General features: G+C 33.4%; 1 protein-coding gene across 3 annotated transcripts in view; it reads left to right on the forward strand.

Moving 5' to 3' along the window:
* The first annotated feature begins 1,219 nt into the window (after nt 1-1,219).
* The window catches only part of Ctnna3 (catenin alpha 3), a 1,743,363-nt gene continuing 1,719,781 nt past the window's right edge, over nt 1,220-24,801 (forward strand). For 2 of the 3 annotated variants that reach the window (XM_058577909.1, XM_058577913.1), the window contains exon 1: nt 1,220-1,398. The gene's annotated coding sequence lies outside the window, so the exon portion shown is untranslated. Of the gene's footprint in view, nt 1,399-19,049; nt 19,196-24,801 lie in introns of those variants that run through there. The other variant, XM_046419856.2, reaches the window with a different exon arrangement.

Consider the following 24,801-nt stretch of genomic DNA (forward strand, 5'->3'; position numbering starts at 1 on the left):
TTTAAGTGTCAAGTGATTTCTTTATTCAAGAAAAGATGGATTGAGAGACATAAAACTTACTCTTTGTTTCTCTGTGAAAAGAGGCTATTCCTAGATTCTCCAAGGGGAGAAAAGCTGTTTAAAAAAAAATCTGGGGAGGACAGTATGTTAGCAACTAAGAATCTTTAGATCAATGTCAATTATGCACATTTTAAGGGAAGCTACATAAAAATATACTAGGTTTCTCTGGAAATCATGAAATTAAAACCCTTTCATAGTTGATTCTCTTTGACAATTCCCAGACACCGTCTTTCCTCTTGGCTCCCTGATATTTGTTCCAAGAGTGTCTGTAGAGCTAATAAATAAATGCTTCTTTTATTTTGGATTCAGCCCTTTAAGAATAGGACTGCTTAAATGAATAGCTCATATTTTAGTTACCACCTCTTGTTTTAGAAGTCAGTAGATGACAGAAAAGTGGTATTGTCCAAGGAAATGCCATACAAGGAACTGTATGGGTCAAGGAACTGACACTGTGAAAAGAATAAAGCAAGGCTATGCAATATTGTCCAGGGGGATGTTAGGACATTGTTTTGATGAGTATTGAATATGAAATTAAAACAGGGTCAGGGGAAAGAAAGAGGAAATACAGAGAAGGATGATCATTGAGAGAAAGAACAAAATTTTGGGGGAGAAGTCCTTTTTGGTGGTTTAATGTAATAATTGTTCCATTTATGGAGTTTTGGGTAAATCTTCAGTTTAAATTTTTTACTGATAATTATATGGTTCCCCATAAATACTGAAAGCAAAGAATTTGATATGTGGTACAAGAGTATGAGATAAGTAAGATTTCAGAGGAAAAATACTATCTTAGACACGTGGTGTTGATGCTATCATCTCTATGTTTCAAAATACACTGAATTTTATATAATTGACCTTTTGATGTGAGGATTTCCTGGACTCCAGTTATCACTGCTTTATAATTTTTCACTTTCAATAATTCTTGCCTTCTGCTTTAATTAGAAATAAGAGGTCCTTATTTTGGAAAGGAACTATAGAAATTTAAATCTAACTTATTCAGAGCTTCCTAACAGCTATGTAGGTCTTTAGGCAAAATATGTGTCTGGCCTTTTTCAAAGAAGTATTTTCAGTAACAAGTTGTCAGTGAGGTCAGTGCCTAGTGGTTCAGGATTAGATACCACCCACCCTGGCTTGTAACCTCCCCTTTCTTTCTTATCCTGGGTGAACAGTGCTCAGCTGAAGTGACTGCCCCACTGTCACTGACTCTCCATTTGGTACTGTATAACTCTGTGACTATCAAGAAGCTTTGTTTTTTTTCCTATCCCCAAAAGCTCTTTTTGGAAAATTACCTACAAGAGCTGAATTTTTAAGCACATTTACTTGATAGGAAGCAACAGAAAGGTAAGAGTCAAGTTTGTAAAGAGAAGAGCTGGACTTCAGTGCATTCTCATTTCTCCCGTGAATTGCTGTGTCTTAGTTATATACTGTAGGTTTAAAATGTGGGGGTTCCTTCTGAATGAAAGAAGAACCCACATTGTTACATAAAATAGAAATGTTTTGACTAGTTATGATGAGAAATGTGGGCTTCATGATAATTTTAAAGTTATAAATAACTTTCAAACTAGTGCCAGGGGAAGCTAGTAGCCAAGGTCGTGCTTTGCATTCAAAGTTTCTGGCTATAAAAAGTCAATTGGATGCTGTGTAGGAAAAGATAAGATATGGCCTGGATGCTTTGTGCTTTGGCATGGGGCTGAGGAAAAGGAAGCAAAGATGGAAAATATTTGAAGAGATTTTACTTTCAAGCAGAAGCTATTTACAGTAAATAGAAGATGTTTCAAGTGAGATAGTAGCCAAAAACATTATTTTCTGAATATAATATTTGTCTTATTTTTGTTATATAATTGTCAGTGATATTAGGAGATTGTGGAATGCTCTCAGAACTGTTGGACCACCATTTATAACCAAATAAAAATCACTGTGTGGAATGGACATGGGATGTAATCATGTAAAGAGAAGGTTGTTATCTAAAGGGGTCTGAAGGACTGAGCAGCTGCTGCCAGTTGCATTGAGGACAGAAGTGGAAGAAATGAGTTCAAATAGAAACAAGAAGAAATTGAGAATAGGCATCAGGGAGTTCATGAATTGTATAGGTTCTGAGTCACTGATATATACCACTAATACTTTGCAACATCTTTGGAGATACATGTGATTCAATGACTTGTTTAAAAGATGTAAATGGGGAAAACAGGATTTAAATTAGCTTTAGTTCTGGGTTTGTGGCTAGCATTTTTAGATGGACTGAAAGTTTAGCATATTGAGAATAGCTGTGATTTGGAGATGTGGATTATTACTAGTCACATTTGAATGGTATAGATAAATGTACTGTTAAAATTTCATTTCCCAGTATAAAAAATTACCTCAGTAATAGCAAAGGATGATTTAATTAAGTGGAAAAATAAAAATACTGAGAATATAGCAAACTTATTCCATTTGTTTCCTCTTACATATAGCTGAGCCTTTCTTATTATTTTAATAAAAGATTGGGATTTTTATAGTAAAACATTTTTTATTACTATAAAATAAAAATATTAAGTTCTCATTGTAGGAATTTTGAAAGCATAGAGAAAAAATTATTGTGTGTAAGTTCATTGATATGTATTTCCTACTGTTTTTTTTTCTTTCTGGATTGCTTTAAAAATAATTGTAATAATATTGCAGGTAATATTTGGAAACTCACTTTTTCATTTAACCTTGTACCCAAATATTTTCCATATAATATTATCTATTCTACAAGATATTATTTTAAATAATAATATCTTCTGTTAACATTCTTTCAAGTGAACAGATGTAATTTTATTAATCATTGCTTAATATCCAGGTGCCATGATAAACACACTTGTGTATTTATTTACCTATGTATATGTGTATGTATGTATTTATATTTAATATAACTTCCTTAATCTCTGTTCTTAAATGTGGAGTTGTTGGATTAGACAACATTACATTTGAGGGAAAGGTTGTGATTTTTAAGATGTACTTTTTCTGTTTCTTTTAAAGTATTATAAAATTTCTTATCTACCAAATGCAATATTTATTATCTATGAAGTGCAAAACATTTTTATCAGGCATATAGATGGCAATAATAAGTGTTTGGAAGGACATATTTCTTCTATTTACAACATTGCAATTTATAAATTTTCAGATATCAACAAAGCTTCATATTAGAGTCAAAAGTGCTTCAACTCTGTCTGAAAACAACAGATAGTATTATTGTTTGACTACTTATGTTACTTTGGATTCAGAATAATAGAATTTGTAAATAACTTCTGCTAGAAGAACATATACAGTTCTGATTTAAATGAATTTCATGATGCAGCTGAGAAAAAGAAATAGCAGAAACAGGAAAAGAAATACTTCAATTATAGTAAAACTGGGGAAATCAGAAGCATTTGGAGAAAATCTATAGGCTGCAGAATGGAAAGAAAAAGGATAGAGGGTATATGCAAGAGCATAAATTCAGTATTTGGTTTTTCTACTTAGGGAAACATGACAACAGTTAAGACATGGATAGGGTGGGAGGTAGGGAAGGTGAGTTTTAATTTTTTTTATTGTTGAAATTTGGGAACCATGTTGTAAAAATAGAATGTAATGAAGGGAAAAAGCTAAGGAATTAATGATTAATAAATCCTATTATTTGAGTTGGTGCTTGGTCCAAAAGTATCAAAGTGAAGAGGTTAGAGATATCAGTATAATTTGTGGGAGATGAGGTATAGAGTTGTGGATTCTTAAAGAATGAATTTCTTAAAGAAAGTATTTAAAAATGCTTTCATAAACTGTGCAGTTTTACTTTTCAGTTACATTTAGAGGAACACTATAACTATGGATGGATGGGAGTTCTATTTTCTCTTCCCTATAAACTTACGTTTGCATGTTTTTATTTTTCCTTTGAAATAGAAGGGATTAAGATTTAAGAAGGAAAGTTGGCAGCCTAGTATTGCCTGAAAAGAAACTATGTGCTTTGTAATGAAGACTTAAAAATAGTGTTTATTTCTGGATCATAGGCTCATGGGAATGTTAGTCCAGAGATTCAAAAAGTATGATTTTTCTGTTTCTTGTTTGGATTCTAGATTTTAAGTGACATGTTAGTGTGGGGTATAAATCCTGAGTTTAGCCAAGTTGCTAATTTAATGAAAAGTGATAGAAAATTGAGACTGCAGAAATTTTGAAAGTGAACAAGACTATTAGCCACTGCACCTGACTTTCACATGCTTAATTACTGTTTTTAACTACATTATTGGTGTCTGGGACTCAGTCAGTAATCTGTTACCCATTAAATTACTAACTTCAGGGATGGAAAGGGACTTTAAGTTCCTTTGGGCAAAATTTGTTCTGGTTTATTTGGCACCTCTCTTCCCTTTTCCTGCCTTTTACTATCCTAACCATTAGGCTTGTGCTGTTTCAGGTTCCTTTTGTCCACGTGGAAATGGGTTTGATGGAGAAAACAATATTTTATTTAAAGAAGGACTCTCATATATTGGAACCTGAGTGCTTTAGCCCCTCTAAATTAGTGCTATTCAAAGTGTGATGTGCAGTTCTCAATTTTTTTTTTATTGGTTCATGCAAGATAATACAGAACTTGTGCCTGAATGTAACAGCTACCTCTGAAGCACTTTGTAGCCAAACTTTCTAGATGAGGGAAACAGTCTTCCATTTACTTGCATTTTGGTGCAAGTTCCTTATCTCATTGAAGGTGTGCACTCAGAGTAGCATTGCTTAAATTATACTGTATAAGCATTTATCTTCTCTACCTATATGCATAGGAACAGAGAACAGGGATGGAGGTATACGATTAATTAGATAATAAATGAATTACCAGGTTTCAGTGAAGCCCCTGGAGGAAGTATCAATACAAAGAGACCCCCAAATTAGCTCAGTGAGGAGCCCACGAAGTACCTGAGAGGCAAGATTGCACAAGGAGCTAAATTGTGACTATTCTAGTGTTGACTTTGATGAAATTCACTCCAAAGTTCTGGGGAAATTTATGAGTGAAATAAAGGCCTGTTGTCATAGTGCTTCCTTTCCTTGTGTGTGTTTTTGTGAGTGGGGGGTGAAGGGAGAATAAGAAAGAAAATCAACTTCCCTGAGATTCTCTATAAGAGGAACAGGGATCTGTCTTAGTCCAGGGCTAGAGCTCTAAAATCATGTTTCCATGTGAATTTACAGGATTAACTGGCTTTTTTTTTTTTTTTGCTGCACTCTGCAGTTTCTTTTCCCAATATGGGATAGCAAAGGAATCCTAGTTTTAAGAATCCAGTAATCTGTAATAGCTATTGCCTATGCAATTACTATGTATTCTCTACTTTTTGCTAATTTAAGTTGTTAAAATATGAAATGCTCTTGTTCTCCTTCCCTGACCAGTGGCCTTCCTTCACTTGGTCTCTACCTGAGACCCCTTAGGCTTTGAACACTTGGCACAGGAAGGGCTTTCAAGGCCCAGCTTCAGGCTAAGTTCTGATTTGTTGGGGTCAGAGGCATGCTGGTTATTAAATATTTTTGAAATCTCCTCTACTGTTATGCAAATGATATCCATTAGATTCTGTTTATTTCCTAAAGCTTTTTCTGAACCTTTAGTCATAAAGTCATACCAATAAAAATAATATGACAATTTATTTAACTAATCCCTTATTGATACACATTTAGGTTGTTTCTAGCTATTTATTACTACAAACAACATTGTAATTCTTGACATCATCTTTGTATATGCATTCAAATTCCTAGAAGCAGCATTGCTTCCATCAAGAATTTGTACTTATACAATTTTATCGTTCCTGCTAGTATGCTTTTTAAAGAGATTTTATCAATATTGGACCAACAAAATGAGACAGTCCACATTTATTTATTTTGTCAAAGAAAATTTCATGAATGACTTAAAAATATTTTAATAAAAGCAATTTACTATTTTTAGCAAAAAAAGGAAGAGAGGAAAATTAAATTAGTTTAGTATGAGTGACTCTTAATGAACCAACCATGAGATTGTTGCTCTACTTTTTAAGTTAGTAATAGTTCCTTTCTAAGTAAAAATATTTTGCTAGTGATAAACATAAAATTTCTCAATTTTAATTTTCAACTTGTTCTTTTCTGTATTTGGGAAAACACTTGTCAGTTCTCAATCTTCTGTTACCTCTCCCATTTTTTATTATTACTCAAAGATGCCAACAAGATTTCTGTGATAAAACATATGCTTTTTCATTGTCGTGTAATATAATCATTTTCAACCAGGTTTTTTTTTTTTTTTTTTGATACTGGGGATTGAACCCAGGGGTTCACTGAGTCACATCTCCTGCCCTTTTTTATATTTTATTAGAGATAGCGTCTTGCTAAATTGTTTAGAGCCTTGCTAAATTGCTCAGGCTGGCTTTGAACTCACGATCCTCCTACTTCAACCTCTGGAGCCGCTGGGAATATAGGCATGAGCCACTGCACCTGGTCCAGGGTGCTTTTTGTTCCACAGGGGACATTTGGTAAAGTTTGGTACAAGGTTTTGTCACAAGTGGGGGACAGACATTACTAGCATCTAATGGGTTGAGGCCAGTGATGCTGCCAAGTATCCTATAACACATTGGATAGTCTTCTACAACAAAGAATTATCCAGTCCAAAATGTTAGTAGAAGCTGGTTGTAGTGGCATACAACTGCAGCGACTTGGGAGACTGAGGCAGGAAGATTGCAAGTTTGAGGCCAGCATCAGCAACTTAGTGAGATCCTGTCTCAAAATAAAAATAAAAAAGATTTGGGGGTATAGCTTAGTGGTAAAGCACCACTGGGTTCAATCCACAGTGCAAAATGTCAGTAACACTGAAGATGAGAAACCTTGCTTTAATAGGATACAGCAATAAATAAATGGGTATTTATTTAAACAGTTAAACATTCCCTTACTATCTTTTCTCTTGTTGATCAGTTTTCTCTAAAGATTATCAGCACAATCTTTCCGTTTCAAGATGATTCTAGTGGGCTGTGGCTGTGGCTCAGTGGTAGTGCACTTGCTTGGCATGTGTGAGGCACTGGGTTCGATTCTCAGCACTGCATATAAATAAAGGTTTATCAACAACTAAAAAATATTTTAAAAAAGATGATTCTCCTTGGTAGACAAGATAGACACAAAGTAAAAGTATTGTCATTCTTGGTCACTTGTTAACCATTATGGAATCCGTGGGGAGGGGGGAAGGAGGGTGGTTATACTTTTCTTGTCCTTCCATCGTTAAATATAGTTTAAAAGATTTGTGTTGCTTAGATGTTTTTCACAAGTCTTTACCCATTCTAGGTTTAGTTTGCTCCTCTGATAGCAGAAGAAAGTACAAGTTTATCTTTACATTTACTGTCTTTTTCTTTGTATGTCCTTCAAAATTCCTTTATTTCTAAAGGAAATAAAGGAATCCTTTATTTATCATATTCCTTGGATATCACATCAAGTTATTGTATACATTTTCTCTCACTTTTTTTTTTCATTTGTGATTGTAGTAGTGGGTTTTTACTTTTTGACTTTTTAAAAAAAATTTGTGGCTCTGGGACATTCTTATATTTTCTGTGAACTACTAAACAATCTAAGATTACTTTGCTTTGTGTTTTATTTCTTCACTGTAGTAAACACTGAGGTGATATGTTCAATTTCCCTCAAGGGTCCTGTCACTTCCATTTCACTTGTATATTCTTCTTTGTTGGTGAGAATTAAGTCTAGGGTTGCAGTTCCATTTTTTTTTTTTTTTTTGCTTATTTTGCTCTCTGATAAAGTTGCTGGTAGAGGGGTGGAAAATATTGGAGAGGAGTGATTTCTCCAATTCAGATTTTAATTACTATACTATCTTTTTGGTTTTGTTGAATTATTAGATGTTTAAGTCTTTTCCAGGTCTCTTTATCTTAATTTCTTCTTCAACTTTCTTTTCATTTTATTTAGCATTTCTATCACTTCTTTACTAGAATTTATGTTTTGGGGTATTTCACTGAGAACAGAGTACATGTGTTTTCTAAACTAACTTTTGTCTTGGAGATAATTTCCCTTGGATCTTTAAGACATTTTTTTTTTTTAAAGTTATACAGTCTCTTTTTTAAGTTATACAGTCTAAGATGGGCATGGTGGTCCACACCTGTAATCCCAGCAACTCAGGAGGCTAAGGACAAAGGGTCACAAGTTTGAGGCCAGTCTAGGTCATTCAACAAAACAAAACTGGGCATGTGACTCACTGGTAGAGGGCCACTGGGTTCAAACTTCAGTACAAACAAACAACAACAATTTAAAAAGAAAAAAAAATACACACACACACACACAAAATCTTTTAATTTAAAAAATTTTTTTTTAAAAATACCTTTATTTTATTTATTGATTTTTATGTGGTGCTGAGGATCGAACCCAGGGCCTTGCATGTGCTAGGCGAGCGCTCTGCCGCTGAGCCACAACTTCCGCACCTTTTTTCTACTTTTTTAAAAAATATTTTCTTAGTTGTCAAAAAACCTTTATTTTATTTATTTATATGTGATGCTGAGAATCGAACCCAGTGCCTCACACATGCTAGGCAAGCACTCTACTACTGAGCTATAACCCCAGCCCTCTACTTACTACTTTTTTTATGGGGGGTACCAAGGATTGAATTCAGGGCACTAGGCCACTGAGCCACATCCCCAGCCCTCTTTTGTATTTTACGTAGAGACGGTCTCTTTGAGTTGCTTAGCGCCTCACTGTTGCTGAGGCTGGCTTTGAACCCACGATCCTCCTGTCTCAGCCTCCTGAGCTGCTGGGATTACAGGCGTGTGCCACCACGTCTGGCTTACTTACTATTTTTGAAAGAAGGTTTATTTAGTTCTGGTGTTTGTCTTAAATTTCACCACTATCAGCTTTTGTACTACAGAATTTCCCTCTCTAATCTTAAAAGTGGAGGCGAGTATCTTGTTAAATTTCTGGGCCACATGAAGTACATATCCTATTTTTTCTCCTGTTCTTATTATTTTGTCTAATAGTTGGAGGCAAGTGTAAACCTAGATGATTTGAAGCAATTCAGATTTACTTTACTTTTAAAAATCTATCTTTATTTTGAAGGGAGGGAACTGGGGGTTGAACCCAGAGGCACTTTACCACTGAGCCATATCCCTAGCCCTTTATATTTATTTATTTTTTTCCTTTTTATTTTGAGACAGGGTGTGGTTAAATTGCTTAGGACCTTGCTAAATTGCCCAGCCTAGACTTGAACTCCCAAGTCACTGGTATTACAGGCGAGTGCTGCTGGGCCGGCTCAAATTTACTCTTCTAAAAGAAATGTATAAACCCTAATCTCCAGGGTACCCTTCTGCCTGTGTTTCCCTTGTGTCTGCCCCTACTACTGAGATTTTCATATCCCAGGGCACAATATATCATTTTTCCTTTCATTCAGTGTTGCATTTCTGGTAACTAAAAATCTTCTGACAAAAGATAGAAATGTATTGCTGGGAGGTGGCTAAGGAACATCTCTGGCTATCCAAAAGTTCCTATACAGTAAGGGGACATGAGTTGGCCTTTCATTTGCTAGCCCAGGTCTCTGATAGGATGAGAGGATATGCAGGTTGGATAATGAGGGTTTGGCTCTATGGCTGCTATAAATTCAGGCACAATTCAGTTCCAGCTCTCTACCCCCCCTCCCCCCCCAAACACACACACCAAGAACTTGCACAATTCATCAAGTTGATAAGGGAGAGTGGCCCAACTTAGCAAATAAAAACATGGGACACATAGTTTGATTAGAATTTCAAGCAAATATATATATATATCTCCCAAATATTGCATTGGACATAACTTGTATAACTTGTGCCATAAATTATTGTTTATCTGAAATTCAAAGTGGGCCTTTTGTATCTTATTATTTATTTATTTTGTGGTGCTGTGATTGAACTCAGGGTCTTATACATGCTAGGCAAATGCCATACCCCTAAGCTCCATTCTCAGCCTGGCATTTTGTATTTTATCCATGAAACAGAAGGTAAGAGAAAATATTCCCCAATATTTGCAAATTATTAATGAGGTCCTTATATTTTTGTGTCTCAGCTACTGGTGTAATAGGTTTTATTTCCTAGTTTGACAAAAGTCGCCTTTCCATAGTCTTCCTTCAGCTATAGGTTGGTCAATATTGGGAAGACTGGAAGAAATTTGTAAAGGGTCTGGGAGCCTTCAGAAAAAAGAAAAGAATGAAGATTTGCACTCTTTTATACAATGTACTTGTTATTTGAAAGATTTTTTTCCCCTTTAAGTTTTTTTTTTTTTTTTAGATAAAATTTTAAAAAATTTTTATGGGCTGGGGATGTGGCTCAAGTGGTAGTGCGCTTGCCTAGCATGCATGAGGCACTGGGTTCAATTCTCAGCACCACATAAAAATAAAATAAAGATATTGTGTCCACCTAGTACTAAAATATAAATATTTTTAAAAAAATGTTATGTTAAGATTTACTAGTGAGAAAGAACATCAAAGATCCTTAAACTAGAGCATCCTTCTCTGGCTTGCATTACTCCAAGAGGGTTCATTTCAGACAGATGTGTACCTGAACTGGAAGGCCTTTCTGATACATCTGCTGTGCTTGGTAAACTAAAAAGCTGAAGGCATGGGTGCCGTGCCATGTCTCACATCTGAGGGAGCAGGCTGTTTCTGCACTGAGGAATCACTGTGGCCTCTGACAGAATCCACAGTGGCAAGAATGCAGCAGGATAAAAGGTCACACTACACTGCGAGGAATCAGTTTTCATCAGTAAACTGTGCTGGGAGCAGAACACCAGCAGCCCTCAACAGAGCCCACTTGTATTCTAATCTGCTTTCTGGTTTTCTCTCATTGAGGCATGTGAATCGACACAGAGTTTTTGAACAATTTGAGGGTCAAGAGAGATAATGGATTTCTTGCCAGACATTTAAAAAGTGATTTTATCTTGAAAAATTAATATGTGTGACCTCATTTTTACCCCAAACTATTAAAGTAGACCCTACTATTATTGCATGTACATATAGATTTTATAAATATGACTTCATAACCAATATTGTTTTATAATTATTAAATTGCATGAAAGATTTTTTTCTTTTTCCATGATGGCATGATCTTAGAGGACTATATATATTTTCTTATAATCTTGTTCTTTGCAGTTTTGAATATATTGCTTAGATCAATAAATATCTGTTTATGAAAGAATGTTAAGTTTTATAATTCCTTATGAATCCTGTGTCTTTTTCTTCTTTGCCAAGGTTGTGTCATTAATATGTTATAAAGACTTAGCTCAAAAATTCATCTGTGGTCTGGGGGCATGGCCCAGTGGTGGAATACCTGCTGAGCATGCTTGAAGCCCTGGGTTTGAGCCCCAGTACCAAATAAAATAACAAAGTCATCTGTAATAATCTTTGGTATTTAAATTTGATCACTTGTTTAACTTTGGTACTTTGATCCTTAGTTTATATTACATAATCTTGTGATTTTCATATGTTGATTTAAAATGTATTAGCTGTTGATCCCTGAGATTGCATTCTTCTAGGGAGATATGTAGGATAATGCAAGTTTTGATCTTAGGGTAGGAAAAAATTTCTGAAAATATGCCCCCACCAAATGACATAGTCATTTAGTAAAGATCAATATGTTTAATTACATTAACATAAAACTTTCTTCTGTGAAAAAAAGATGCCATAAAAGAAGAGAAATAAAAGCTACCAGTTGAGAGAATATATTACAACTCATCCATATGAGGTGGATTGCATTGTTGATCCCCATTCTTCTCCTTTCCAATATCTATACCCTTTATCATTTGACTTTTCAACTTTTTGTACTAGACTGCATTTTCCTACTCTATTAATACTAGACTTGACCATTTGACTTATTTTGTCTAATGGAATGAAGATAGAAGGGACAGCAACAATTTGGAGAATATACCTTAAGAGACACTGTATATTTCTATTTGCCTCTCTTGTATTTCTCTCATTGCCATGTGAAGAACATGCTTCAGGTAGCCTACTTGTCCAAGGGGAATGAGAAAAACATGGAGCAGATCTGGATCTCAAAGATGTAGCTTAGAGCAAGCTCAGCCAGGTCTGCAGAATAAATTTTGTCTTATGTTACTGAGTTTTAATATTTTTTGTTAGGTAATATTATTGTGAAAATAGCTGATTGAAAGACAAGTAAACAAAAATACTTAGTATAAGATTTTATAAAGAACTCCTAAAAATTAATAAGGAAAAGATAATCTAATAAGGAAAAATTCAATAGGGTCAATATATGAAAAGGTAGTTCACAGAAAAGAAAACTAGGATGACCAATAAATAAATGAAAAGATTCTTAGCATGCTTTACTAGTTACCGGCAAATATAAATATTATACTTATTAGAGGTAAAAATAAATGTCTAGCATTATTGTAGTATCAATGAAAATGTGAAGGAAATAGAAATTTCACATGTAGATAATAGAATATTCAAAAAAGGGTGTACTAGACAAGAGACACATGAAACAGGATTCTTTTCAAGGAATATTATAGACAAAGGATTAAATTTAGGGTATACAGGAAATTCTTGCAAATCAATAAGGAAAAAGGCAACCTAGGAGAAAAATAGAGGAAAAATACAAAAAAGCAATTCACAGAAAGGATACTTGAATGGCTGGCTAATCAACCTAAAAGGAGACTACCAATGAACACTGTAATCAAAAGTGCAAATTAAAACAGCAATGAGATATACTTTAGATCTACCATGTTGGCAGTGGTTAAAATGTCATGCAAACCTTGTGATGTGGAGGTGGAGACACACGAACCCCTTATGCTTTGCCGGTGGCATTATTTTGGAGACCAATTTGGCAATGTTTATTGAAACTGAATAATTTACATTCTAACCAAGAAATTTGACTTCTGAATTGTGTTAATTTGCTAGGGCTGTCATAACCAAATGCCACAGAGTGACTTGAATAACAGAAATAATTCCCTCAAAGTTTTGGGAGTTAGGAGTAAGAGAGGAAAATGTCATATGCTACTGAGTTATAGGGTACTTGGTTATATAGTATTATTGTGGGAATTGCTCACTAATTGGATCAATAACACATGAAAAGATAATTCTTAGGAAAGAAAACTGGAATGACCAATAAATAAATGAAAAGACACTTAACTTGCTTTGCTAGTTATTGTGTAAATACAAATATACAAATACAAATTTACCCAGTAAAGTCAAGGTATTGGCAGGTTTGGTTTCTTCTGAGACCTCTTTTCTTGACTTCAGATGGCCACCATCTCTTATGTTTTTTTCTCTGTGTGCTAATTTTTGATATTTTTCTGTATGTCCTAATCAACCTTTCTTTTAAGGACACCAATCAGATTGAGTTAGGGCTTACTCTAATGGCCTGATTTTAACTTAATCACCTCTTTAAAGGCTCTATTTCCAAATACAGTCATATTCTGAGATAATGGGAAAAACTCAACATATGTATTCTGGAAGGACACAATTCAGCTCATAACAGATTGTATATATCAGAGATTGTTACGTAGGTGCACAACGAGACATGTATAAGAATATTTATTAAAGCATTATTTCCCATAGCAAGAGTTGGCTACAATGTAAATGTTCAATAGGGGTATGGACAGATAAAATACATTATAAATGCATCAGAGAGAAAGCTACACAGTGGAAAGTAAGGGAACAAATAATCCATTATATTAGTTGGGAACTCATTTTTCTTCAATAACAAGTCTGGATATAAGCAGTTCAGATGATATCAAGGACCCAAGTTCTTTCTATAATTCAGCTCTGTCATCCTTCTTGAACTTTGCAGTAAGACTGCTTTATTTTCAGATATCATACTACAGTCAGGAGAAAGAAAGAACAAAGGCCATGGCAAGCATATCTGACTCTCTTTTTATAGGGAAAGCAAAAGCTTTAGTCTTAGCATACATCTGCTGACATCTCATTGGTCAGACTTTTGTTACATGCCATCTGAGTTGCAAAGAGGGCAAGGAAATCAAATGTTCTCCTTCCATGGCAGGAATAGGCAAGTGAGACAGGTTGGGGCTATGTGTGGAGTAAGCAAACCTGTAGTATTTAGTACATCTTCATGGTTCAACATGGATAGACACCAAAATCAGTGCTGAGAGCGGGTGAGATAGAAAGAGATGGAAGTACAATACTATTTGTATAAATTTAAAAATACTTGCACATGTAAAACTACTGTAGATATATATAGTGTATGTAAAGATAGTTGTGGCAGGTTGATTGGAAAGGCACCCACTAACTAGTATAACAAAGAGGGAGAGGAAGGGACCTGAGGAAGGTGTATAAGTATAATGACAACAACAAAACCACAGGCTTTTTACAAAAGACCAGTTCTATCAGTGTTTGATTGATTCTGAAAAATCAACTGAGGAGTTTGACTGATGATATCAATCTAGTTCTGTGCACCCAAGACCCAGAAGGAAAAAAGTGGGTTGACTTGGGGGAGTATGTGGGTTATTTAGACTATGGGGAGGGCCTCTTATCATTTGAAGTCAAAGACATGTGATTCATTGTATTTGTGATTGAATTTAATTATTTTACCTTTCTATGTGATGAGCTTCATTCTTTTGAGTACAATTGAAGGAATGATATAATAGTTTACATTTAGTGACTATGGCAGTTATTTTTTGGACAATTCAGGGATATTGTCATTTTTGCAAAATTGAATTTCTTTGCTTTTGTGTATTTCTTTTGCTTTATTATGCAAAATCAGTAGGCTTTAATTTTAGAGAGTCAATGGGAGACAAGAATAATATAAACATGGCTACTTGGTAATGAAACCCATCACTCTCTAGTTTTCTGTTATTATCTTTGGAAGCAGAGCGTGGGAGAAAGGATTTCCTTTGCTCTATATAGACTCAGCAACTGAGTGGCTCTCTGCTCTGGAATGAAGCAGGTTGGCACAACTCCAGAAGTCTTACATGGGAATAAGACAGAGGTTTCCATTTTTTAAAAATATATTTTTTTTAGTTGTAGATGGACACAATACCTTTACTTTATTTGTTTATTTTAATGTGTTGTGTGGGATTGAACCAGTGCCTCACTCATGCTAGGCAAGCAGTCTACCACTGAGCCACAACTCTGTCCCAGAGATTTTTATTTTTTAACTTACTTTCTTTCTTTGCTTTTGGTTCAGTATTCTATCTTTTAACTATCCTATACCTAGTCTTCTAAAAAATACACAATTTATTAATATGTGTTATGTGTCTTTCATTTTCTCTATTAAACATTATGTTTCTCTATTAAATGTTTTCTATATTAAATATTTTATAACAACTTTGGAAGTAGCTGTAAAGTGCTTCCATTTTATGACTGTGTTTCCTTATTTTCTAATTATAAATTATTATAATGAGTGGGGTAGTTGACTTCCTGTGGTGGGACAAATTCAAATAACTAAATGAAAATGTGTGAACTTAGATACTTTATCCATTTTTAAAACAAATGGGTAATCCATTTGTTATCTCTCACAGTAGCTCTCTAAAATTTGGTTTGAAAAGGCAGAATTCTACAAAGAAAAAATTATTTTCCCACAAAAACAGAATAGTTGGTCAATGAATCATCTAGCACTATAATTAGCACTCCTATAGATTCTATCTGTAATTTTAGAAGTAATTACTCATCATAGTAGCTTTATGGATTTCATTTCATATCTTGAGATAAATGGTAAATGGTTGTCATTGTGGATAATACCAAGGAGGATAGAGTTTAATTTTTTCTCATGTTTCTTAATATTCTTTTCAATGACATGCCTCCTACTACTCATGGTACTTGTTTTGTAAAGTACTCTCTTTGGCTACCTTTTCTCCCCCTTCTATTTATATAGGGAAAGTGCTTCTAGTCTCATAGATTAGGATGTAACTCAGATGGATAGTTACTATAACTTTACATTTTAAGATTGATTTTTCTCTTTAGTTCTTGGATTTTGCATTTTCAGATGCCTGTGGGATATAATTCATTTGCATGTGCCACTGCACCTCACACTTACAATCCTAAAGCATGTTAGAGAAAAGGCTTGTTCTAGATTTGCTCATTGTGTTAATACTGTTATGAGCCTACAGCAACAGTTTTATACACACACACACATACATACATACATATACATGTATGTGTGTGTGTGTATATATATATATATATATATATATATATATATATATATACACACACACATAATATTATTGAAAATTCAAATAGATCATAAAATGTATGGAAGCATTTTTGCTAAATGAAAAGGAGTATTTAAATGAGTATTTATCTCTTCACCATTCACTCTATCCTCCCTTCTAAACAATAGCATTAAAAAATATGTTTTTAAAGCCAGAAATAGAATTAGGACTAAAAAAGGCCTTTAGATATTGGTTCTTAAGACACCCGGGGAAAAGAAAAACTACAGAGTGAGAAATAATTCAGGAGATCTTGCATAAGGAATCAAACACATTGTTGACAGTTGTTAGAGTCTGTAAACAAGTCAGGATGGCGCCTGGCATTTTGCCAGAGAAATGTTAGAGTCTGTAAACATGTCTGGATGGCGCCTGGCAAAATGCCAGAGGGAGTGGTTTGTGAAGTAATGCCATCGAGCCATTAAGTGTGGAGATTCCATATTGGTTGACTGATGTATCTAGTTTATGCTAATTAGATAAGCTGTGTGGAATGTATAAATACCGCTCCTGTCCTGCAATAAACGGCTCCTACTCCTGCTGTATCAATCTACACAAGTTCTTCGTCACCCCCCGGGTTATTTTGCTGCAGCTGGACTGCGGCAGACAGTAAAGTGGAATTAAGTGGTTCTATGAAAACAGAAAAAAATTAATTATCTGTATGTTCTAAAATGTGAGGCTAGTTGGCAAAATGGATATGCAAATTATTGACAAAATGAATTTTTCAGTTTTCTTCTAGATGTTCATCCTATAAATTAATTTCAGAAATAATATAAATGTATTTTAGACTATAGAGAATGTATTAGTTTAGAAAATTAAAGATAAAAAATTTTATAAAAGAATCAAGAACAGTTGAAGAGTTGTTATACTTTGTTTCCAAATGTAAAATATGATTTTTACTTCGTTATCATTATTACATGAGGAAAAAACTGCTACATTCAGTTATTAGAAATAATTTTATAGGGCAACTTCTTCAATGAAGAACCCCCAAACTTGTTTTCATTTTCAAAAATAGAATTCCCTTTTAAAGGAAAAGAAGTTATCAGTTCTTTATTTGAAATGAAATTGAGGAAGAGAATGATCATTTCTTTTTGAAAAATTTAATACTTTAGCATAAGGGCTGTGTCATTAATGGCAAGTCTAGGAGAATAAAAAGAGTTCATTCTTTGGGTCTTTAGATCTGCTTTATTTTTTCTGTGTTTGAACTTAGGAAACTTGTTGTCTGTGAGTTAATAATAGCTTAAGCATAGAAAAAATTTTTATCTTTACTCAAGATAAATTTGTGGTAATTAGCAAATTATATGATAAATATTTATTTTTAGGGTAAATCAGACAAACTGATGTTCAGAATTCACTTTCCAAATTAAGTGAATTTTAGTTGTAAAATAAAGAACTTGCAGATTCTGAAGTGTGTTAGTCTCAACACTGCATGCTCATGAGAAATATAATAATGTTTTGATAACTGGAACCATATATTTTAAAATTAACCTGTAGCATCTAATAGATAATGGACAATTAGCAAATATTAAGCGATAAGAAAATATAAGTGGCTACGGCTCAGTGGTAAAATGCTCACCTCTCATGTGTGAGGTCCTGGTTTCGATCCTCAATACCACATAAAAATAAATAAATAAATAAATAAATAAATAAAATAAAGATGTTGTGTCCAACTACTACTAAAAAAATAAATATTAAAAAAAAGAAAATATAAGTTAAGCAGTTTACAAATGTCATATATAACTTTGAAAAGAGACTATAGTTTAGTTCTGCTTCCTATGGGTTTTCTTATGGGATTTGGGATTCTTATGTAAGATTTTTGTTTGTTTGGTTTTATGTACCAGAAGAATTGAGGGTTGTGGAAAGTCTTTCTGATGGTTAAACCCAGCTCTGCTATTTCTTAGCCTTCTAATGCTTTTCTTTCAGAGGATGCATCTGATGGAGGTGATAGAGGAAGGAATAATGCTAGTTTGTCATAGAGAAGAAGCATGAAACACTAATGTGGACCTTATAAGTCAAATTTCTATAGGCAAAATAAAATAGAAGTATTTCTAAACACATTTATCTAAAGAAAGTCGACTTGTTGTGTTGCAGTGCTGTGTGCATTCAGAATCTAATGACGCCCTCAGCTGGCCAAATAAGGGATTACATTTAAAAATGAATGGCATTTAAAAAAAAGTAGGACTGATTGATGTATTAATCATCAAAGAATCAAGCGATATAAAGTGATGTGAAATAATATAGGAAAAAATTATATAATTGAAAAAATAAGCCAATGTATTGATTAAATATTTTCCAACAGACACTAATGGAATTTTAAAATATTTTGGTCTATTATTTAACCATGGAAGTAGACCATAAGGAAACAATGCAATAGGGGAGAAATGCATGGATATCCTTCCTGTATGTCTAAAACCAATTCTGAGTAATCCAAGCTATTTAAATTGCTTTTATTAATTAATTGTTCTTAAATTACTATTGTAAGTTCTATTGGTATATATTTAAAGGTGAGATAAGAACTGTTTCTCTCTGGGTATCTTGTTTTAATTTTTGTTAAAAATAATTGGAATATTCTTAAAATTTAGAAACTTGATAGCTTCAGGGAAATATATAGCATGCCTGCTTTGTATTTTTTTATTTCTGCTTATACAAATTCTCAAAGCCATTTTGAAATTTATAGTATTTTGGGTACATAACATATGTGAAAATTGAGTTTAAAAGTCGATCCTGGAAAGTTATTCATTATTTCTTTGCAAATGTGAAAAAGAATTTCATATCTGTTTCTGCTGTTAGATATTTCCCTTCCTGGGCATGTTGCTTTAAGAGCACCCATCCCCCACTTCTTGCTTGAGCCACTGTGTCCTGTCAGTCATCCTGAAATACACTAGAGTGCTTGTCAGGCTGTTTGCTTACAGATGCATCATAAGCCAAATTGTGAGCCATAATAGTGGCACTGAATTTCTAAACACAAGAAATTGCTTAGACAGTTGGTTTAGTATCTGTGTATGGGCAATACTCTGTCCTGCAGTAGGTGAGTGAAGTGTCAAACTTTTTAAAATCAAACTTTGTATAGGGCAAATCCTAATAATTATAGATTATCTGTTGATTGGTTAGATAACTTGGGGGGGGGAAATGAAAGAACTATAAAATGTGATGAATGGAAGCTATGCTGTGCATTTATTACTTTTATAACTAATTTTCCTTTTAGTAACACTAAACTCTAGACTACTTTATAAAAGTTCCAACTTAAGATGTCTACTTTTTTGAGATCAACAAGCATTTCAGATTTGGATAAAAATGTGATTCTTGAACACATTTTTTCTTTCACAACTACTCAGGGCGGCTCAACTGAGAAGAGACTTAGTTCTGCTATTTGAAGTGTTTATTAGTGGTTTTAAAAATAGCACTGAAACAAATTCTCGTGTTCCAATGCCTGAGCTATAGTAGTCTAATATCAGAGCAATTAAACGTTTCTACTGTGTAACTGAGTTATTACTATTTGAATAACTGTATGCAAGGCACCGGAAAGTTCACATTCATTGACATAAAAGTTGTACAGCAATCATTTTCTTTATCTGTGTAAAAAATTTAATTTTTATTATGGGTTTCTAAGTTTAAATTGTGTATGAATTTTTTTTTGTATTCAGCCTTAAATATTTTAAAAAAGAGAACCGATAAAGCAAGAAAATGAGGAACTCACAAATTTTGATACTCATATGTTCAATATGATAGAGAATAGTTAAGAAGCAACAAGGAGTTTTAAGGCTTTATCTAGAGATTGCTTTTGCAGATACATGGAGTGATTATTTATTCCTTACCTGTTCTAGAAAGAATTTGATTATTATATAAAATTCAAATAGGATAAATTAAATGTGGAGCAAAGAAGAAAGAAAAACAAATGTGAAGATATAAAACTGAGCCATGAATAAAACCAAAACTAATTCTCCACCCATCGCAAAAAAAAAAAAAAAAAAAAAGAAAAAAAGCAACAGTTTTCACTGATCTGATCGTTTTACAACACCATATTGATTGATGGAAGGGAAAATACAGGGTTACAGAATTTCAGGCAAACCAGTTGCCTTCCTTACCTTGGATGGCAGTCTGAAGTGAGGAGATTGTATTGAATTGTAAATATTAAGTATACTTTAAATGTCACTTGTATTTTGGTGGAAAAAATGTAGAGAACTGCTAACTTCTTAACTCTACACTGATTTATGTGTGCATAAATGTGACCCCAAGTTTTCTAGAAGCAGGAAGAAAATTGATTGGTACTTAATTCAGAGGGAAGATTAATAAATAAGGCTTGGTTTGGGGAAACAACTAGGAGTTAGTTATCTAAATAAAGTCAAATATCTACAAATTATTCATGATAATCATGAATAATCAAGCTGACATGATCAAGCTGATGTTTTAAATAAAATGTATTTGCTATTTTGTATTAATTTGTAAAATAAAGACAGTATTTTTTATTATAATGGATTGTAAATGAGATTAGTGACTTTCCTTCTTTTTACTAATTCAGTCTAGCAATAAATTTAACTTGAATTTCAACTTTTGTTAGGTCGAAATTAACTGGATCAATCTAATCGAGAACAAAGTTGTTGGTCAGGAGGAAGGAATTGAGAGGACTCCATAATATGCTTTGATAGTCAAATACTCACAAAACACCTACTGTATTGAGGACTCTGAGCTCGGTTTTCTCATACCATAGTACACCCAGCCTGTGTAAGTGAATGAATGAGCTTAGAAACTTGGCTGCTGTCACATAATATATTATTGAAAAAAGAAAAAGAGAGTAGCAGTTAAAATTTTGCTTAGGATCTTTAGGGATATCTTTAGAGATGAACATGATGAGTAAGGGACAATGATTTGGTTCTTTTTTTTAATTTAATTTTTAAGAATAAAATCCATAGGAATGATTTAAAAAAAAAAACAGTATGAAAATAAACCCCCCAAACTTTTGTTTTTGTGGTTTTGTACTATAAACACATATGTAGGATGACTTAGAGTGCTTGCCAGAAAAAATTATAAATCAAATCTGTAACACATAACTGATTAGGTACATGGGTAACATTGAGGATAACCTGAACATCCAGGTATGCAACTTAGGATGTAAATATTACTTAGAAATTAAGTTAGACTTAGGCACCAAATAAATTTAGTGATGTACTAGGGGGGGTCAAGATGCTTAGAAGTGCTAATTAATTTATGAAAGTGTTAGTTCAGAGAACCCACTGAGATATACTCAAAGAACTTATAGAGCCAATGGATATCAGTAGAAATTTGTAATTATATAGTAAATAAAATTAACCTAGAAATACTTTCTGTCATTGGGATAAGAAATAAATAGAGAGTTTTTTTTTTTTTTTTTGTGCTAGGTATTGAACCCAGAGTTAGGATTAGTGATGTTAGTGATTCATTAGTGCATTTATTCTCTGTAAGTATGATCCTCAACATTTCCCATTAATCATTTACTTAATGATTTTAGTATTGATAATCATTATTTAGATCTATTATTATATTAGGGGTTGTATTGGGGCATAGTAGTGCATGCCTATAATCCCAGAGATTTGAGAGGATAAGACAGGAGGATCACAAATTCAAGGCCAGTTTGGGCAGCTTAGAGAGACCCTGTCCCAAGATCTCAAAATTAAAAAAATAAATAAATAAAAATAAATAAATAAAAGCACTGGGAATGTAGCTTAGAAGTAGATTATCCCTAAGTTCAATCCCCACTACCAGGAGAAAAAAATTAGGGGTTGTAAATAGTGGTGTGTGTGTGTGTGTGTGTGTGTGTATGTGTGTGTGTGTGTGTTGGGGATTGAACCCTGGAGTGCTGTACCACTGAGCTACATTGCCAACTCTTTTTATTTTGAGACAGTCTCACTAAGTTGCTCAGGGCCTTGCTAACTTGTTGAGGCTGGCTTTGAACTTGCAATCTTGCCTCAGCCTCCCGAGTTGCTGGGATCACAATCATGAGCCACTGTGTCTGGTGTAAATAGTGATTTTTATCATTCTATAATTCTTTATTGGTTTTTATTGTTTGTAATTATTCTATAAAGAAGAACTTTTTCCCTTTTTATTATTTTATCACTCTATAGTATGGTTCATACCGGAAAATCAGGAAAATACTTGATTATTTCCCATTTGTTTTCAGAAAACAGGATGGTGTCCTAGCAACTTTAAAAGTTGACTAATTTGTTTTTTTAAAAATTAATTTTAATATATTGATTATATTTTGGTTTATTCTAATTTCTATGCTATTTGATGTTTAAATTTTCCCAGTTTTGGCTGGTAAAAATCCTTTGGTTCCTGAGCTTTTGACGAAAATGCAATGAACATTGCTTTCTAGCACAAGAAGTTCCAGGTTCATTTTGTACATTTCCTTCCCCAGATATGAGACCAGCCTTTTCTCCTAGAAGTCTAGTTCCTTTTATTGGGAAATAGTACTTGGGGGATACATATACTAGGGTTGCCATTACTGTCCTCCCCAGTACTGTCCTCCTCAACAGGGCTAGGAAATAAATATTTTTTAGAAATAGAGAAATATAAAATGAGCTCAGATTGATATATCCAATTTAAACACAGAATTATAGACTTTAAACTTCCTGATTTTATATTTGTGTCTCTTTTTTTTTCTTATTGTCCTAAAAATCTTGTTTCCTAGTAACATGAGTATAATTATTTGCACATGTATATATGTGTGTGTGTATGTATATGTATTTATGTGTACATGCAAATGTGTGTGAACACACACGAATAAGTCACAAGAATACTAAATGCAGTTAAGATTATTTTAATGTTCTTTTTTTGTCATAATGGTTATTTCTGTAGAGATTAGAGTAAAAATACCATGTTTTAAAGTCACTTGAAATTAGTTGTTGTTGGTTGTGCAACTAGTTTGAAATGTGACTAAAGTTTATTGTCTTTTGTTTGCTTTTGATTTTGGGGGATTGATTTACAAGTTAGTTGTTTTTTAATTATGTAAAACTGTTACATGGTTCCAAGGTAAAAATTCTAAAATTGGTACATTCAGAGAAGTGTAGCATTTTTTCTCTCTCTTTTATTCTTTCCCTTCTCTAAGAACAGCCATTTTAATTTATTTTCTGTTTAACTCTTATGATTTCTTGTTAAACATATAAAAAAGAATGCAAATGTATTTGTCATACTGCTTTTCTTATGTAAAGATAATATACTATAAATACTACTCTGTTTCACTAAGCAAGGCATCCTGGACAGCAGTCCATAGAAGCATATAGAGAGAAGGTCACACCTTTCTCTAGCTGTGTAGCATTTATTTGTGTGGATATACCAATTTCTTTTTTTTTCCTTTTCTTTCCTTTCTCCCTCCCTTCCCCCTCTTCCTTCTTTCCTTTTCTTTACTCTTGCTCTCTCTCTTTCTTTCTTTCTAACAAAAATTGCTGCTATGAATTGTCTTGGGTATATATTACTTTTTATTTTATATTTGCTGTAAATTTTTAAAAGTAGGACTGCTGGGTCAAAGCATAAACACACACATACTTATAGATAGATATATAGATAGATAGATAGACATGTATTTTCAATTTTACCTCCATATGGATAATGGTTTCATTATCTACAAGCACTACATAGGGTGTCTAATTGTTTACTAAACAATCAACTTTCAGGCTTACTATAGAGTAGTAAAAGCTAAAAGAGTTTATTGTCAAAATTTTGGTAACTCTCTTAGTATAGTTTCAATTTGCATTTCTCTTATTATGAATGAATTTTACATGCTTAAAGGCTATTTGCATATTTTTCCATGAATGAGAAGTTATTTTAAATTGCATTCAGCTTTAGATAATACCTATTGAATTCTTATTATGAAAGATGAATAAAGATGGGTGTTTCTGCTTTTCCATCTTTTCTGCTGTAATTCTGCTAGTCTGTCCACTGTGATCCCCTGGTGTCTTTGATGCTTCTCATGTTACTAATACTTCATTTTTTGCTTCCATTTTTTTTTGACTTATATCTTGCTTTTTCCCCCTCAAGCTGCCCTATTTTTTTCTTTTGAATTTTGTAATTTTTGTTTGAGTTCTTTATAAAAGAGAAGTATAGTGTGTATGTGTGTGCATGTATAGTCCTGTAAATATATTTTTGAACTATTTCATTGAACATTTTTTCACCTTCATTAATTCTTGTTCATCATTTGAATTTTGCTTGGGTTCTTTTCCTTTCCTTTCCTTCCTGTTCTTTTCTTTCTTCTTCCACAGTTTTAATACTGAGTTCCCATTGCTGATCTTTGTACACTATCAGGCATTTACTGAAGAACAGTGTAGGAGGGGATTGTACTTGGGTGGTAGTGATTTGGTAGAGCATACAATTTTTAACCCATGTTTGTGGCATTGAAATTTTTTTCAATAAAAGTTGATGTTTCCTTTGCTTCTAGGAAAAATTTTCTCTCGTTATTTGGTACTCCAAAACTGATTATGTATCATAGCAAAGTCCTTTTAAGCCATCAAATTGTCAATCTTGTGAATTGGTGACTCTGCATCCCTTCTTTCTTTCACTGCATTTTATCTCTAGTGGTCCCCTTTGCTAGATGGACTTAGTTGTTTACAGTTAGAAATGGTGTCATCATATGAATCCTACCCTACCATTCTTGTGATTCTGTAG

The sequence above is a fragment of the Marmota monax genome, unplaced genomic scaffold (genome assembly GCF_021218885.2).
Source record: "Marmota monax isolate L192 unplaced genomic scaffold, Marmota_monax_Labrador192_F-V1.1 WCK01_AAM20220418_F8-fsc00019, whole genome shotgun sequence".
Lineage (NCBI taxonomy): Eukaryota > Metazoa > Chordata > Mammalia > Rodentia > Sciuridae > Marmota > Marmota monax.